The sequence below is a fragment of the Hypanus sabinus genome, chromosome 3 (genome assembly GCF_030144855.1).
Source record: "Hypanus sabinus isolate sHypSab1 chromosome 3, sHypSab1.hap1, whole genome shotgun sequence".
NCBI lineage: Eukaryota > Metazoa > Chordata > Chondrichthyes > Myliobatiformes > Dasyatidae > Hypanus > Hypanus sabinus.
The window spans coordinates 192,085,848-192,103,719 of record NC_082708.1 but is presented as its reverse complement, the minus strand read 5'-3'; the positions used below and the strand labels follow the sequence as shown (position 1 = coordinate 192,103,719).

The 17,872-nt window shown below is 44.2% G+C and overlaps 1 pseudogene; it reads right to left on the bottom strand.

Annotated features, from left to right (window-relative positions):
• Positions 1–17,872, bottom strand: part of LOC132390961 (disintegrin and metalloproteinase domain-containing protein 12-like) — a 169,352-nt pseudogene that overhangs the window by 136,500 nt on the left and 14,980 nt on the right.

The window sequence follows — 17,872 nt, the reverse complement described above, 5'->3', positions numbered from 1 at the left end:
CTCAAAGAATTCCAACAGGTTTGTCAGGCAAGATTTTCCCTGAAGGAAACCATGCTGACTTTGTACTATCTTGTCCTGTGTCACCAAGTACTTCATCACCTCATCCTTAACAGTTGTCTCTAACATCTTCCCAACCACTGAGGTCAGGCTAATTGGTCTATAACTTCCTTTCTGTTGCGTTCCTCTTTTCTTAAAGAGTGGAGCGACATTTGCAATTTTCCAGTCCTCTGGAACCATGCCAGAGTGCAATAATTTTTGAAAGATAATTTCTAATGCCACCACAATCTCTAACACTATCTCTTACAGAACCTTAGGGTGTAGTTCATCTGCTCTGGGTGATCTACGTATCTTTAGGTCTTTCAGCCTTTTGAGCACCTTCTCTCTTGTAATAGTAACTGCACCCACTTCTTTTCCTTCTCACACTACAACATCAGGCATACTGCTAATGTCTTCTACAGTGAAGACTGACACAAAATACTCATTTAGTTCATCAGCCATCTCGTTGTCCCCTGTTATTATTTCTCCTGCCTCATTTTCTAGTTGTCCTACATCCACTCTCATTTCTCTTTTATTTTTAACATACTTGAAAAAAATTTTACTAGCTTGCTTTCATATTTCATCTTTTCCTTTCTAATGGTTTTTAGTTGCTCTCTGTAGGTTATTAAAAGCTTCCCAATCCTCTATCTTCCCATTAATTTTTGCTTTGTTGTATGCCCTTTCTTTTGCTTTTACAATAGCTTTAACTTCTCTTGTCAGCCACAGTTGTACTATTTTACCATTTGAGTATTTCTTCATTTTTGGAATACACATGTCCTGCAGCTTCCTCATTTTTCCCAGGAACTCACACCATTGCTGCTCTGCTGACATCCAGCCAGCAGTTCCTTCCAATTTACTCTGGCCAACTCCTCTCTCATACCACTGTAATTTCCTTTACTCCACTGAAATACTGCTACATCAGACTTTACTTTCTCCCTGTCAAATTTCAAGTTGAACTCAATCATATTGTGATCACTGGTTCCTAAGGGTTCTTTTACCTTAAGCTCCCTAGTGACCTCTGGTTCACTACATTACACTCAGTCCAGTATAGCTGATCCCCTAGTAGGCTCAATTACAAACTGCTCTAAAAAGCTATCTCTTAGGCATTCAACAAACTCACTGTCTTGAGATCCATTACCAACCTGATCTTCACCAACTGACCTGCATGTTAAAATCTCCCATGATTGCCATAACATTGCCCTTTTGACTCGCCTTTTTTATTTCCTGTTGTAACCTGTGGTCCACCTCCCAGCCACTGTTGGGAGGCCTGTATATAACTGCCATCAATGTCCTTTTAACTTTGCAATTTCTTAACTCAACCCACAAGGATTCAATATCTTCCGATCCTATGTCACATCTTTCTACTGATTTGATGTCATTCTTTACCAGTAGAGCCACACCACCCCCTCTGCCTACCTTCCTATCCCTCCGATACAATGTGTAACCTTGGACATTCAGCTCCCAACTACAACCATCCTTCAGCCATGATTTAATGATGGCCACAACATCACACCTGACAATCTGTAATATTTGTAACAAGATTATTTCTTATATTATGTGCAGTTAGATACAACACTTTGAGTACCATATTTGCTGTCCCTTTTGACTCTGCATCCCTAATGATTTGATACTCAGCCTGTTGGCTGCAACTAAGTCCCATCACCTGCCTGCCCTTCCTGACAGTCTGACTGTACACTATCTTTACACTTATATCATCTATCCTTTCCTGAGTCCCTTCACCCCGGTTCCCAGCCCCCTGCCAAGTTAATTTAAACCTTCCCCAACAGCTCTAACAAACCTGTCCATGAGAATATTGGTCCCCCTTGGGTTCAGGTGCAACCCGGCACTTTCAAACAGATCATACTTCCCCCAGAAAAGATCCTAATTATCCAAGAACCTGAAGCTCTGTCCCCTGCACCCACTTCTCAGCCTCGCATTTATCTGCCAGATCATCCTGTTTCTACCCTCACTGGATGTGGCACAGTCAGCAATCCAGAAACTACTACCCAGGAGGTCCTGCTTCTCAGCTTTCTACCTAGCTCTCTAAATTCTCTTTTCAGGACCTCTTTGCTTTTCCTTCCTTTGTCATTGGTACCAATATGTACCAAGACATTTGGCTGCTTCCCCTCCCTCTCCAAAATGCTGTGGACACGATCTGAGGCATCCCTGACCCTGGCACCTGGGAGGCAACATACCATCCTAGTGTCCTGTTCACGTCCACAGAATCTCCTGTCTGTTCCCCTCTCTATCACTACCGCTTCCTTCTTCTCTCTCTTTACATTCTGCACCACGAACCCATGCTTGGTGCCTGTAGCCCAGTCACTGTGGTATTCTCCCAGGAGGTCACCCCCCACAAAGGCATCCAAAGCGCTATGCTTGTTTTGGGGGGAATGGCCACGGGGTGCTCTGCTCTAACTGGCTATTTCCTGACAGTCACTCAGCTACTCTCCTCCTGCAACTTCAGGGTGACTACTTCCCTATAACTCTGATCGATTACCTCCTGACTCTCCCGTACAAGCCGAAGGTCACCCAGTTGCTGCTCCAGATCCCTCACACGGTCTTCAAGGAGCTGCAGCTGGATGCACATCAAGCCAATGTAGTTCCCCGTGAGACTCTGTGTCTCCGAGTTCTCCAACATCGGGCATGAAGAACACACCGCAGCTATTTAAATACTACAGTAAAAGAGGGGGAAAAGAAACAAAATGGAAACCTTAAAAGGCGTTTTACACAGAGCCGATGCTCTGGTGTGTAAGACTGTAATTAGCAGTGTTGTGCAGTGATCTGTACTGAGACCTCTGCTGTTTGTGATGTAAATAAAGGCCCTGGATGAAGATGTAGATGGGGTAGGTAGTAAGCTTGCAGATGATATGAAGAATAGTGGTGTTGTGGATCGTGTGGTGGACTGGATGCCTGGAACACCCTGCCTGGAGTGGTGGTAGAGGCAGATACATTAGTGACTTCTAGAACATAGAAGTCTATAGCACATTACAGGCCCTTCAGCCCACAATGTTGTGCCAACAAAATAACCTACTCTAGAAACTGCCTAGAATTTCCCTATCACATAGCCCTCTATTTTTCTAAGCTCCATGTATCAATCTAAGAGTCTCTTAAGAGGTCTCGGTACAGATCACTGCTAATTACAGTCTTACACACCTTCTGTTTTCTGTGGATAAGCCAGATCTGAATCCAAATGGCCAATTCACCAGGGATCTTAATATTCTGGAGGAGGATCCCATAAGGGACTTCATTAAACACTTTACAACATCCTCAACTCTACCTTCATCAATCACTTCATCAAAAAGCTCCTGACAAGCTATTGGCCGGGAAGAACAGCAATGAACAAATCATTGAAAAGAATGAGACAAGGCAGTGGAAATTGATAAAGCAAAAGTCTTTGTTCTTACCATGTGGCTGCAGGAATGGAGGTAGCTCCATTGCTGGCAGCCCATTCCATGCACTTACCACTCTCTGTGTGAAAAATTCCAAGCACTTTAAAACTGTGCCCTCTTGTGTTAGCCATTTCAGCCCTGGGAAAAAAGCTTCTGACTATCGACATGATCAATGCCTCTCATCATCTGATACACCTCTGTCAGGTCACCTCTCATCCTCCGTCGTTCCAGCAGCTCACTCTGATCCACATAAATCTGCAGCTGCCCTCATCCGCCCATTCCATCACCCCTCCGAGCCCGTCAGTGGCTATTCTACATCCTCGTCATGTCTCACACTCCCCTCACCTTTGTGCCATCCACAGACTGGAGATATGACACTTAATTAACTCCTCCAAAGCATTATGGTATCTGGTGGAGTCCCAGCATGATTGCTGTGGCAAGCCACGGGTCACTGCTTGTCACCGGGAGTGAGACTGTTTCCTTATTTCAGTTCGCTCTGCATATCAGTCTGATCTGCTTTCAGACTAAATGCCCTCCTCTTCCTGAATGTGAGGCATTGATGATGATCCATCTGATTGGCAACAGGAGGGATCTTTGAAGTAGGGAACTTGCATTGGAACTTGTTCAACCAGCTTGGATGGAGGAGGTGTTAGGGTCACAACTGCCTGGGATATGCAGTTGATAAGCCACTTCACACAGAAGGTTGGTTGTTTGTCATAATTGTACGCTACGCTCCAACGTTTTACGTGGGACCTTCTATAAAGGCTTCTCAAAGTCCAAACACATGTCATCCACTGGTTTCTGCCCATCTGTTCTGCAAGTTACACCCTCAGACAATGCAAGTCGACCGGCTGAGCATGATCTGCTCCTCATCAACCAATGGTAATATTGTCAGTGCCTGACACACCCTCCCAGTGCTGCATAGTTACCCCTTTCAGAGAAACCCCTCGTAATTAGTCAGGGTTTCTCATATCTGTGATCCTGCTACAGAGAAATCTCTTCAAAGGATGCCAATGCTGAGTAAAACTTCTCTTCGATGGGAGTTCAGTGATACTGTTTCCTCCTGTGCCCTCTGTGATCTCTGCAGCCCCCCCCCCGACTCTTCAACTATGTTTTCATCCAGACCCATCACCATAGACTTCACCCCTCCCCCCTGATTTCACACCCACACCTGAAACTGTTCCCCCTCCCCCAGCTTCTTACGATGACTTCTCCTTCTCTCCAGCCCTGAAGAAGGGTCTCAGCCCGAAACATCGACTGTCTACTCTTTTCTGTCAATGCTGCCTGGCCTGCTGTGTTCTTCCAGCATTTTGTGTGTGTTGCTTTGAATTTTTCCACCGCTGATGTTAGGTTGACCTGTCTAGCATTCTGTTTTCTCTCAGTTCGCTTTTTTCAAATCTTGCGATAGATTCGCAGCTCTCCAATACAGGGTCCAAGGACAGTTCGAAAACAGCCACCAATCCATCACGTGTTCACTTGGAGGGCGTTGTGAGTGTGGATGCGGGTTGGATTTCAATGTTTGAGAATTTGGAATGGGTATATGGATGGTAGGGGTATGGAGGGCTCAGGTCTGGGTTTAGGACAATGGGGTTAGGCAGTTTAAATGGTTCAGCATGGACTAGATGGGCTGAAGGGCCAGTTTCTGAGCTGTAATTGTCCATGACACTGATTCAATTCCTTTCAGTCCCTTTCTCTTGCTGGGCTCTGAGTTTTCCTTGCACTTGTTGGGGTTTAGTTATATCTTGTGTCATTCAGACACAGCAAGAATACCTGGGCAATGGGGTTCAATGCTCTCTGGAATTTGTATGTTCAGCTTCGGTTTCCTCCCACATTCAAAAGATCTATAACTTGGGGTTAATAAATTGTGGGCATCGGAGGCACGGCCACACTCGCGGGCTGCCCCCAGCACATCCTTGGACTGCGTTGGTCATCGACACAAAGTCTGGTTTCAGTGTGTCTCGATGTACAGGTGACAAAAAAGGATAATCTAATCTTCAATTGGTCTGCTATTTCTGTCTTTCTCCGTTTGTAGCTCCCACATGTCCACTTACCCGGTGTAGGTGATGAAGGTCCTGGGCCAGGGCTGACACAGGAGACGTGTTTGTCACTCCACACCGTCCAGGCACTGACTTGAGATCTTCAGGTCTGTATAGCAAATGCCGCTCATGCTCGGGCTCCCCCAGGTGCTCAATGACGTAGGTCCGGTTACCAAGAACAATCAGAGCGCTGGCGAAGGCAGAGAAGACTGATCAGCTGAACTCTGTACATGCCAGTTGTTGGACAGAAAGTACCCCAGCCCTGTGTCCACACCACTGGGCCATGACCCAGCGAGACCCCTTCTCACAACAGAGACAGAGGCACATCAGCAGCTTTACCTGAGTCCCGAGCAGGTGCTGGCTGAGACCGCAGATCCTGAGAAGCCTTGGACGGAGCCCTCGTAGTAACACTGAGTCTGTGGGGAGAGATTGATCACAGCGTTTTGAGAGAACTCAGTAACAAGGCAGCCCCTGCCCCACCTCCCCGTCAACATCAATGCTTCTCAGTCTCTGAAGCGATAAAGGTGATCGATGAGGATAGAGGACTGGAAGTGGTAGGGGATTGGGAAGATTAAGCTACAGATCCACAGTAGATGAATTCAGAGTTGGCCTGGCCATAGAATACAGAAAGGTAGCGATGAAGGGCCTTTATCTGACTGTAAGTTTGTGAGCATGGATCAACGCTGGGTCCTCTCTGTGAGATACTTCAATGATTTGAAGGGCCGATGAGCTCATTAGTAAATCTGCAGACGCACAAAGATAGGTGGTGTTGTGAATAGTGAGGAACAGAGGTCCCAGCACCAACCCCTGAGGTACAACTCTCACTGCATACTCCCAGTCACCAGCACAACTCTCTGCACCAGTCATCCATCACCAGTCACCTGTCACCCGTCACCTGTCACCCGTCACCCATCACCAGTCACCCGTCACCCGTCACCTGTCACCCGTCACCCGTCACCCATCACCAGTCACCCGTCACCCATCACCAGTCATCCATCACCTGTCACCCGTCACCCATCACCAGTCATCCATCGCCCATCACCAGTCATCCATCGCCCATCACCAGTCATCCATCACCTGTCACCAGTCACCCATCACCAGTCACCTGTCACCCGTCACCCGTCACCCATCACCAGTCACCCATCACCTGTCACCCATCACCAGTCACCTGTCACCTGTCACCAGTCATCCATCACCTGTCACCCGTCACCCATCACCAGTCATCCATCACCTGTCACCCGTCACCCATCACCAGTCATCCATCACCAGTCACCAGTCACCCATCACCAGTCACCTGTCACCCGTCACCAGTCACCCATCACCAGTCACCCGTCACCCATCACCAGTCACCTGTCACCCGTCACCAGTCACCCGTCACCAGTCACCCGTCACCCGTCACCTGTCACCCGTCACCCGTCACCCATCACCAGTCACCCGTCACCCATCACCAGTCACCCGTCACCCGTCACCCATCACCTGTCACCCGTCACCCATCACCAGTCATCCATCACCTGTCACCCGTCACCCATCACCCATCACCAGTCATCCATCACCTGTCACCCGTCACCCATCACCCATCACCAGTCACCCATCACCAGTCACCTGTCACCCGTCACCCATCACCCATCACCAGTCATCCATCACCTGTCACCCGTCACCCATCACCAGTCACCAGTCATCCGTCACCCGTCACCCATCACCAGTCATCCATCACCAGTCATCCGTCACCCGTCACCCATCACCAGTCATCCATCACCCATCACCCGTCACCCATCACCAGTCATCCATCACCAGTCATCCGTCACCCATCACCAGTCATCCATCACCTGTCACCCGTCACCCATCACCCATCACCAGTCATCCATCACCCATCACCCGTCACCCGTCACCCATCACCCATCACCCATCACCCGTCACCCATCACCCATCACCCATCACCAGTCACCAGTCACCCGTCACCAGTCACCAGTCACCCGTCACCCATCACTTATCACCCATCACTTATCACCCATCACCCGTCACCCGTCACCCATCACCCATCACCCATCACCCGTCACCCATCACCCGTCACCCATCACCAGTCACCAGTCACCCGTCACCAGTCACCAGTCACCCGTCACCCATCACCCATCACCCGTCACCCATCGCCCATCACCCATCACCCGTCACCCATCACCCAGCCGACTGTGGATCCAGTTTGCCATCCTTGTCAAACCCTTTGGGCCTTGTCCCTCTGGGCCAGTCAAGCATATGCGATCTTTCTAAAGTCATTGGGCTGCCTTCGTAGATTTCCTTAGTTAGCGCTTGAGATCTTCCCCACACAAAACCACGCTGACTCCTAATCAGTCCATCTATACAAAGTTCTTGTCCCTCAGAATTTTCTACAACTCACTCACCATTCATGTCTAGCTTACCTCCCTATTTGTCTCCAGGTTTAATCTTACAGCCCCGTCTGAGAAAGAGAACAGCAGAGGCTTCTCTCTAATCTCCAGGTATCTCACCCGTTCCTCATCAGTAAACTTCCAGCTACTAAAACAAAAGGATTTTACAGCGCCTGTTGAAGTACCAAACTGAGATTGAGATACAATGCCTTCACTGCTGGAGAACAAACTGAAGCCATTGTAACTGATGGCTGAACAGTGGGTGAAGTTTGGAACTGAACATGACCCCTGCACCCTGGCAGTGAGCAGAGAGCAGGGCAAAACAAGCCCGCGCTCAGTGCCGAGAGTTTGCGAAGTCTGCTCACCGGTTCCTTCTCCTGCTCTGTCACCAGAGACCCGTTCGAATCGTAGTGAGAGACCTGGAACCCTCTCGGCAAGAGGATGCTGTAGCAGAGAAAAAGAAAGGAAGAAGCTATGACTGAGGAGCCTCATCAACTGTGGAATGGCAGTACACTCTACACCAACCACGGGGGCTGGAGTCTTATCTGCACACATGGGAGAGGGTTAACGGCAGGACCCTTGGGTTCCAAGTCCATTGCTCTCTGAAAATGGCGATGCGAGTAGGTTTGACAGTAAAGGAGGAGATCACGTTTGGGGGACTGAGTAAAAGAGTTAGGAAGTCCAGTTGAAGCTGTGTAAATGGTTGGTTAGGCTGTGCTTGGAGTACTGACTGTGTGCAATTCCAGTCACCCGTCTACAGGAAGGATGCAAAGCTTTTGAGGGGCTGTAGGATTTTGCCTGGATGAGAGGATATGGTCTATAAGGAGAGGCTGGACAAACATGTTGTTTTCTCTGGAACGGTGCAGCTGAGGGGAGATCTGACAGTGGTTTATGGATAGGGTAAACAATCATAATAATTTTCCCAGAGTTAAAATAGGTAATATTAGAGGGAATACATTTCAGGTGAAAGAGGGCAAGTTTAAAGGAGATGTGCAAGAAACTTTTTTTTACAATAGAGAGTGCCTGCAATGAGTAGTGATGTTTGAGAGTCTGTTGGACAGACAAGTCAATATACAGGGACAGGAGGAGTATGGCTCGTGTACAGGAAGAATAGATTTGGTTTAATTTGGTATAGTCATTAAGCACGAAGAGAGAAAGATAAGCTTTATTTCTCACACTGTATGTACATTGAAACACAGTGAAATGTGTCATTTGTGTCAAATCAAATCAGCAAATGTTGTGTTGGGCAGTTTGCAGGTGTTATCACACTACAGGCACCAATACAGACTGCCCACAACTCACTAACCCTAACCCACATGTCTGGAGGAAACCCACACAGTCGTAGGGTGAACCATAGAACATTACAGCACAGAACCAGGCCCTTCGGCCCTTCTTGGCTGTCCCTAGTTCCTGCCTAGTCCCACTGACCCGCACCTGGACCATATCCCTCCAAACCCCTCTCATCTGTGTACCCGTCCAAGTTTTTCTTAAATGTTAGAAGTGAGCCTGCACTTACAACTTCATCTGGCAACTCATTCCACACTCCCACCACTCTCTGTGTGAAGAAGCCCCCCCAATGTTCCCTTTAAACGCTTCCCCCTTCACCCTTAACCCATGTCCTCTGGTTTTTTTTCCCCCTGGTCTCAGTGGAAAAAGCCTGCTTGCATTCACTCTATCTATACCCATCATAATTTTATACACCTCTATCAAATCACCCCTCATTCTCCTATGCTCCGGGGAATAAAGTCCTAACCTATTCAACCTTTCTCTGTAACTCAGTTTTTCAGGTCCCAGCAACATCCTTATAAACCTTCTCTGCACTCTTTCAACCTTATTAATATCCTTCCTGTAATTAGGTGACCAAAACTGCACACAATACTCCAAATTTGGCCTCATCAATATCTTATACAACCTCACCATTACATTCCACCTCTTATACTCAAATCTTTGATTTATAAAGGCCAAAGTACCAAAAGCTCTCTTTACTACCCTATCTACCTGTGACACCACTCTTAGGGAATTCTGTATCTGTATTCCCAGATCCCTCTGTTCTACTGCACTCCTCAGTGTCCTACCATTTACCTTGTATGTTCTACCTTGTTTTGACCTTCCAAAGTGGAATACCTCACACTTGTCTGTATTAAACTCCATCTGCCATTTTTCAGCCCATGTTTCCAGCTGGTCCAAATCTGCCTGCCCTTTCCCCTTCCCCGCCTGACGGTAACCAGTTACCTGTGCCCTGCCCCTTTGGCATAGCTACCTCCCTGAAACTAATATCTATAAACTCCTCATTCTCCCGAATGATCCGGAGGTCATCCAGCTCCTGCTCCAGTTCCCAAATTCCTTACAGGCAGTGATGGGAATTGAACCCTGTTCGACATTACACTAACTGCATATTACAGTGCTGCCGTAACCTGTTACTCTTCTCTGTTGCCTGTGATTGAAGTGATCCCTCGATCCCCCGATACCCCTCCTCTCTCCACACCAGCATACCTGGCACTGAGCCCAGCACAAGGGGGTGTGGAGGGTACTTGGTGGCTCCACTTACAGTCGGGTATCTGAGAGAAACGGGCAGGGTGGGCTTCTGCAGGACCTCTGCCTTGTTTCCAACAGAAATGCGAAGACTCACTCACGTGTTCTTGCTGAGATCCAGCGTTAGGTGCTCCCCCGCAAGCTCCACCAGGATGCTGATGTGGTCTGGATAGCTGCCCTGTGTGGGGACAAGGCAGATGGTCAGTGGACTGTGATCTGCACGTGGTCACTCCTCATTATGTGGTCAAGCAGGTGCTAAATCCACCCATGCACCTGAGGCTGTTCTGCCCATCCATAACATGTTATCCCTTCTAACCTATTCTGGTAGTTCCTCAGGTAACTGAAGTAAAGGATTCTGGAATTATTATGCTGCAAGAGGCCATTCAGTCTATTGAGTTTATGATGGCTGCTGGGAACAGATTCCTATCACATATAATGGCCCCCCTCTTTCCTCACAACCCTCTCTGGTGTCCATTCATTTCCTTTCTGACAATATGGTTCTGCATCCCTTCAGATGGTGATTTCCACCTCAATCAACTCTTCTCATAACCTGCAGACAGCGCGGCCTGCATCCCCTTCTGTCATCGTGCCCTGAAAAGGATGTGACGTTCAACAGAAGCGCAGAAAATCTCAGCAGGAAGCTTCTGGGGTTCAGGGGTTTCACAGAGAATATTACAGCACCTGACAGGCCCTGTGGTCGACATTTTAACCTACTCCGATCCATTTCTCATCTGTACACGTGCCTGTCTCAGAGTCTCTTCAATGTCCTGAATGCATCTGCCTCTGCCATCACTCCAGGCAGCGTGTTCCACAACTCTCTGTGTAAAGAACTTGCCTCTGACATCCCCACCTACACTTTAAAATTACACTCCCTCCTTTTAGCCATTTCTGCCCTTGGGAAGTGTCACTGGCTATCTTCTCAATCTATGCCTCTCACCATCTTGCACAGTTCCCCTCTATCAGTCACCTCTCATCCTCCTTCACTCTAAAGAGAAAAGCCCTCGCTCTCTAATCCAGGCAGCATCCTGGCAAATCTCTTCTGCACCCTCTTGAAAGCTTCCATTTCCTTCCTTTAATGGGGCAAGTGGAATTTGGACACAATTTTCTATATATGATCTAACTATGTAGAAGTGAGATTGAACCTTGTAACTGGGCAACCTACCCTGGGGAGTTGGCTTCCATCATCACACCCTCCCTAAAGCACTGAGACCACAACTGCATGCAGTACTTCTCTGGTGAACTACCAAATATATAAAGTTCAATCAAAATCTGCAGATTGTGCTGTCAATCCGTTTGACCCAGCACAGAAAAGAAGTTGCTTGTGCCTCCCTGCTTCTAGCCACACTGTAGGCAGAACACAAATCAGAAATGCCAATGGCCAGTGCTGGAGGTACGGCCATAATCATGGGCATTTGTATTGTGTGCACGAGTCCAAATGGCATGGGCAGCACATTGAGATGGGTTCAGAATAATGTACATAAAATTCTGGAGGAACTCATCAGCTCAGACAGCATCCATGGAAAGGAATGAACTATTCCGGAAGTATCCGGGGCAGAGTTCTGTCAAGTGCTAAGTGAAGCAGTGACTCATAACAAGGGATCCACTGGGGAAGAGTGATCATAATATGATAGAATTTAATATTCACTTTTGAGAGGAGGGAAATTTGAAACTGCTTCTTAAGTTTAATTAAGGCAATTAAAAGGGGAAAAGGGCAGATTTGTTACATGTACGGTAACATGCAAATGTCTTAGGCACATATATATAGCTCGGGTGCCTAAGACCTTTGCACAGTACTGTGTCAACATGGAGCAAAGAGTGAATTTGTAAATCTGGTGGGAACAAAGGATGTTTGGAATGGCAAGAGTGGAGCACTGTGGGACAGGTGGCAGAGAAGGAGTGCCAAGTAGGGGGAGGCACAGGTGCAGATACACCTAGCACTGGGACACCAACCAAGGCCTTTTGATTCCAAACAATTGGTTTATTGATCACTACAGAATGTCTCTCTGGTGCTTCCCACTCCCTCTCCTCTTCTTTCCCTTTCTTCTAACCATGATTCTCCTCTCCCTGCTCCCTGCCCACTCTCAGTCCACAATAGAGACCCATATCAGAATCAGGTTTATCATCACTCACATATGTCATGAAATTTGATTTTTTTTGCAGCAGTACAGTACAAGACATGAAATTACTACAGTACTGTGAAAAAGTCTTTGGCATCCTAGCTATGTATATGTGCTATCTTTGCACAGAACTGTAAACTGAAAATATAAGTCACAGATTATTTCTGCAGAGTGTTGAGGAGCTATCTCATAAATCATAGCAAAGAAGTATTCTGTCAAGGAAGTAAAGACTTGATGAGAAAAATGTCAGAAAAATTGGGATGGTATCAAACTGCAAAAATGTGTATGATGTTTCAAAGAGTTGGGTTAGGGCAGAAAGATGGGAAACCAGACATCGAAGATGATTAAATGTAACAAAGGCAAAAACAGTTGACAATGAAACAAAAGAGGAGGCAATTCCTTTCATTTAGGCTGTTTTTCACAGAAATGGGCTTGTGTAACTTACTACACCTGGCTGCGCGGAGCTCTCTTTACGTTTCCACCAGCTCTTGGCCGTCCGTCAGGATCTGTGAATGACTCTGAAGCTGAGTTAGTCGAACAGAGATCACCCTGTCCAACTGTGGACCCCCAGCAATGAATTACCTGCAGTGAGGCGGCCAAACTCCGCTTCTTCTTCCCAGACACAACATACGGGAATACGAATCTGTAATCCGTGAGCTCCTCGAAAAGCCTCTTCATGCGTAGTTGATTTGCTGCTTAAAATACAAAAGGAAGATCACTTGACTGAGTATACATCATTGACAGTCCCACTTGGTGAAATGGTGACCGGAGTGGCTCAGAGGTGTGAGCTGTCAGATGAAATGTTAAACCCAGGGCCACTTAATAAGCTCAAAGTACATATACAGTATGTCACCATATACAGCTCTGAGATCCAAGGAACACAACAGAATGAATGACAGACCAAACCAACAGGAAGGACAAATAACAAATGCGCAAAAGACAACTGTGCAAATAGAAAATAATAATAATAATTAGTAAATAAGCATCAAGAACATGAGATGAAAAGTCATTGAGAGTGAGTTTATAGGTTGTGGGAACAGTTCAGTGATGGGGCGAGTGAAATTGAGTGAAGTTAATCCCTGCTGGTTCAAGAGCCTGATGGTTCAGGGGTAATAACTGTTTCTGAACCTGGTGGTGTGAGGCCGGTCATTCTGTACCTCCTTCCTGATGGCAGCAGTGAGAAGAGAGCATGACCTTGGTGGTGAGAGTCCTTGAAGATGGATGCTGCTTTCCGTGTAGCTGTGCTCAATGGTGGGGAGAGCTTCATTTCAGGGCCACGTCCACTACTTTTTGTAGGATTTTCTATCAAAGGCATTAGTGTTTCCACACCGGGCTGTGAAGCAACCAGTCGGTATACTCTCCACCACACATCAATGCCAAATCTTTGTAAACTGCTAAAGAAGTAGAAGCTTCATAATTGCTGTACACACTGGGCTCAGGACAGATCCTCCACAATAATAACACTGACAAACTTACAGTTTCTGACCCTCTCCATCTCTGATCACCTGACGATGAACCTCTGGAGTCATTCTCCTGAAGCCAGTAATAAGCTGCTTAGTCCTGCTGACTTTGAGTAAGACATTGTTGTGGCACCACTCAGCCAGATTTTCAATCTCCCTCCTGTATGCTGATTCCTCACCACCTTTGATTCAGACTTCAACTGTGGTGTCATCAGCAAACTTAAATATGGCATTGGATATGTGCTTGGCCACACAGTCATAAGTGTAAAGTGAGTAGAGCAGGGGGGCTGAACTCACAGCCTTGTGGTGCTTCTGTGCTGATGGAGATTGGGAGGAGATGTAGTTCCCAATCTGAACAGACTGTGGTCTACATTTGAGGAAACTGAGGATCCAGTTGCACAAGAATATATTGAGAACTAGGTCTAGAAGACTCTTGATTAGTTTTGAGAGGATGATGGTATTGAATGTTGAGGTGTAGTCAATAAAGAGCATCCTGATGTTGTTCAGATATTCCAAGGTTGAGTGAAGAGCCAAGAAGGTGGTATCTGTTGTGGACCTGTTGGGCTGATACGCAAATTGGAGCAAATCCAACTCATGTCTGAGGCAGATTTCCAAACTTCCATCACCAAAAGCTCTCAAAGCTCTCATCACATCGGAGTACAGTGAATCACCGAACTCTCTTTTCTTTTCTTTTACAAAAAAAGAATACAGAGTACAGGAGGATGTATATCATATATCAATTACAATATATGTGAATCACACTTATAGTGTCATCATTCCATCTTCATGTAAATTAAATTGAATTGTAATATTGAAAAGTAATAACTTTATTATTCAAAAAATCTAAACCCACTACCAAGAAAAGCTGTTCGGTAAAGAAATAAAAAAGAAAAAAAAATCCTTATCATATAGAAAAACTAATTATTAACCAACATCTGTACTTGATAACAAATCAAAGATTTTGAAAATAATTCAAAAAAGGTCCCCACAATGTTAGGAAGTCTTGTCTTGATTCAGAAATTCAACAACGGATCTTCTCTAAATTTAAGCATGACATAACATCGCTCAGCCATGAGTAGGCACAGCAACATCCTTCCACCTAAACAACAATGTCCTCCCAGCTGTAAGAGAAATAAAAGCCAAAATGTGCAAATCAGGTGACCCCAAGATAATATCTTTTCCTCCAACAATACCAAATAAGGCAGTCAAAGGGTTTGGCTTAAAATTTACCTTAAAAAGTACAGAAAAAGTTTCAAGTACTTCCTTCCAGTATTTTTCAAGACTCGGACACATCTAGAACATATGAATTAATTAAGCCTCTCCATTGTTATATTTGTCACAATAGGAGATATATTCGAATAAAAACGAGACAGCTTATCTTTAGTCATGTGGGCCCTATGGACCACTTTAAATTGTAGGAGGGAGTGACAGGCACTCAACGATGAGGTATTAACCTATTTCAAAATTTCATTCCAAGTTTCCTCAGAAACTGAAGTCCGTAAATCTTGTTCCCAGTTTTAAGTTTGTCTAAAGGAACGTTTCTCATTCCCAACAACATACCGTAAATATTAGATATTGATCAATTATGAAAAGGTTTCAAATTAAAAATTGCATCTAATAAATTCTTAACAGGACTTTTGGGAAATGTATGTAATTGAGAGTGCAGAAAGTCTCTAATTGGAAAAAGTGGGTTTTTGGTAAGCTATATTTAGCTGACAGCTGCTCAAACGAAAAGAGACTTCCTCCAACAAATAAATCCTGGAAGCATTTAATATCCAGTTTATCCCAATCTTTAAAATTTACATCAGTCATACAAGGTTTAAAAAAATAGTTAGAAAAAAATGGGACTTGAAAGAGAAAATCTGAATAAACTAAAAGATTTGGGTGCTCTTCCAATAGAAAAATATATGAAGCAAAATCCTTACATAAGAAAGCTAATACACTTTTTGCAGATGTTGGTCTAATTGATATATGGAGGGAGCTTTTCCCCAACAGAAGGGATTACACTCATTATTCTGCCCCCCCCATTCCATATATACAAGAATAGACTATTTCATAACATTTGGAAAAGATAAAGACAAAATAAACACCTGTGGAATTGGGACAATAGATGTAAGTGACCATGCACCTACATACTTATTTGTTGATTTTGATCTATTTGATCTATTTGGAAACTAAATTCAAATCTACTCAGTGATCCCTATTTTAAGGAACAAATTCAAAAAGAAATTGATCTTTACTTAGAATTCAATAATAATGGAGGGGTTTCACATCCCGTTCTGTGGGATACTCTGAAGGCTGTTTTCAGAGGGGAAATTATAACAATATCTTCATATAAGAAAAAAAAGGAATAAAACATTAGCAGGATTACAAAATAGGCTGAAGGAACTAGAAAAAATTTAATGTTTCTGAAACAGAGACACTATGAAAGTGGATCTAAATCTATGAAAATACTGGCATGGAAACTGAAAAAATAAGATAGCAGAAAATACAATTCATAGAATTAGGGACCCAAGAATGAAAATGATAAAAAATAAGCTAAGTGAAATTCAAGAAGCTTTTGAAGTGTTTTACAAAACTCTATATTCTGAAGTTCCAGGGGGAAGCATAACCCAAATTGACACCTTCCTGAATTCTCTGGAGTTACCCACTTTAAGCAAGGAACAAAATAGAATGATGACTGCTGACAATATTTCAATAGTTTCAATATTTTTATTCTTACAAAAAAAGAATACAGAGTACAAGAGGATGTATATCATACATCCATTACAATATATGTGAATCACACTTATAGTTTCATAATCCCATATTCATGTAAATTAAATTGAATCATAATATTGAAATGTAATAATTTTATTACAAAAAAATCTAAACCCACTACCAAGAAAAGCTGTTTGGTAAAGAAAGAAAAAGGAAAAAAATTCCTTATCATATAGTAAAACATATTATTAGCCAACATCTGTACTTGATAACAAATCAAAGATCATGAAAATAATTCAAAAAAGGTCCCCACAATGTTAGAAAGTCTTATCTTGATTCAGAAATTCAACAATGAATCTTCTCTAAATTTAAGCATGACATAACATCGCTCAGCCATGAGTAGGCACAGCAACATCCTTCCACCTAAACAACAATGTCCTCCCAGCTGTAAGAGAAATAAAAGCCAAAATGTGCAGAACAGGTGTCTCCAAGATAATATTTTTTCCTCCAACAATACCAAGTAAGGCAGTCAAAGTGCTTGGTTTAAAATTTACTTTAAAAAGTACAGAAAAAGTCTAAAATACTTCCTTCCAGTATTTTTCAAGACTCGGACATGTCCAGAACATATGAGTTAATGAAGCCTCTCCATTGTTTCGTTTGTCACAATAGGAGATATATCTGAATAAAAACGAGACAGCTTAGCTTTAGTCATGTGGTCCCTATGGACCATTTTAAATTGTAGGAGGGAGTGACGGGCACTCAACGATGAGGTATTAACCAATTTAAAATTTTCATTCCAAGTTTCCTCAGAAATTGAAGTCCTTAAATCTTGTTCCCAGAATTTTTAATTTTGTCCAAAGGAACATTTATCATTCCCAACAACATACCGTAAATATTAGATATTGATCCATTATGAAAAGGTCTCAAATTAAAAATTACATCTAATAAATTCTTATCAGCACTTTTAGGAAATGTATGTAATTGAGATCGCAGAAAGTCTCTAATTTGTAAATATCAAAATAAGTAGCTTTTTGGTAGGTTATATTTAGTTGATAACTGCTCAAATGAAAACAGACTTCCTCAAATAAATCCTGGAAGCTTTTAATACCCAGTCTACCCCAATCTTTAAAAATTACATCAGTCATAGAAGGTTTAAAAAAATATTTTAAAAAATGGGACTTTAAAGAGAAAATCTCAATAAACCAAAATATTCTGGATACT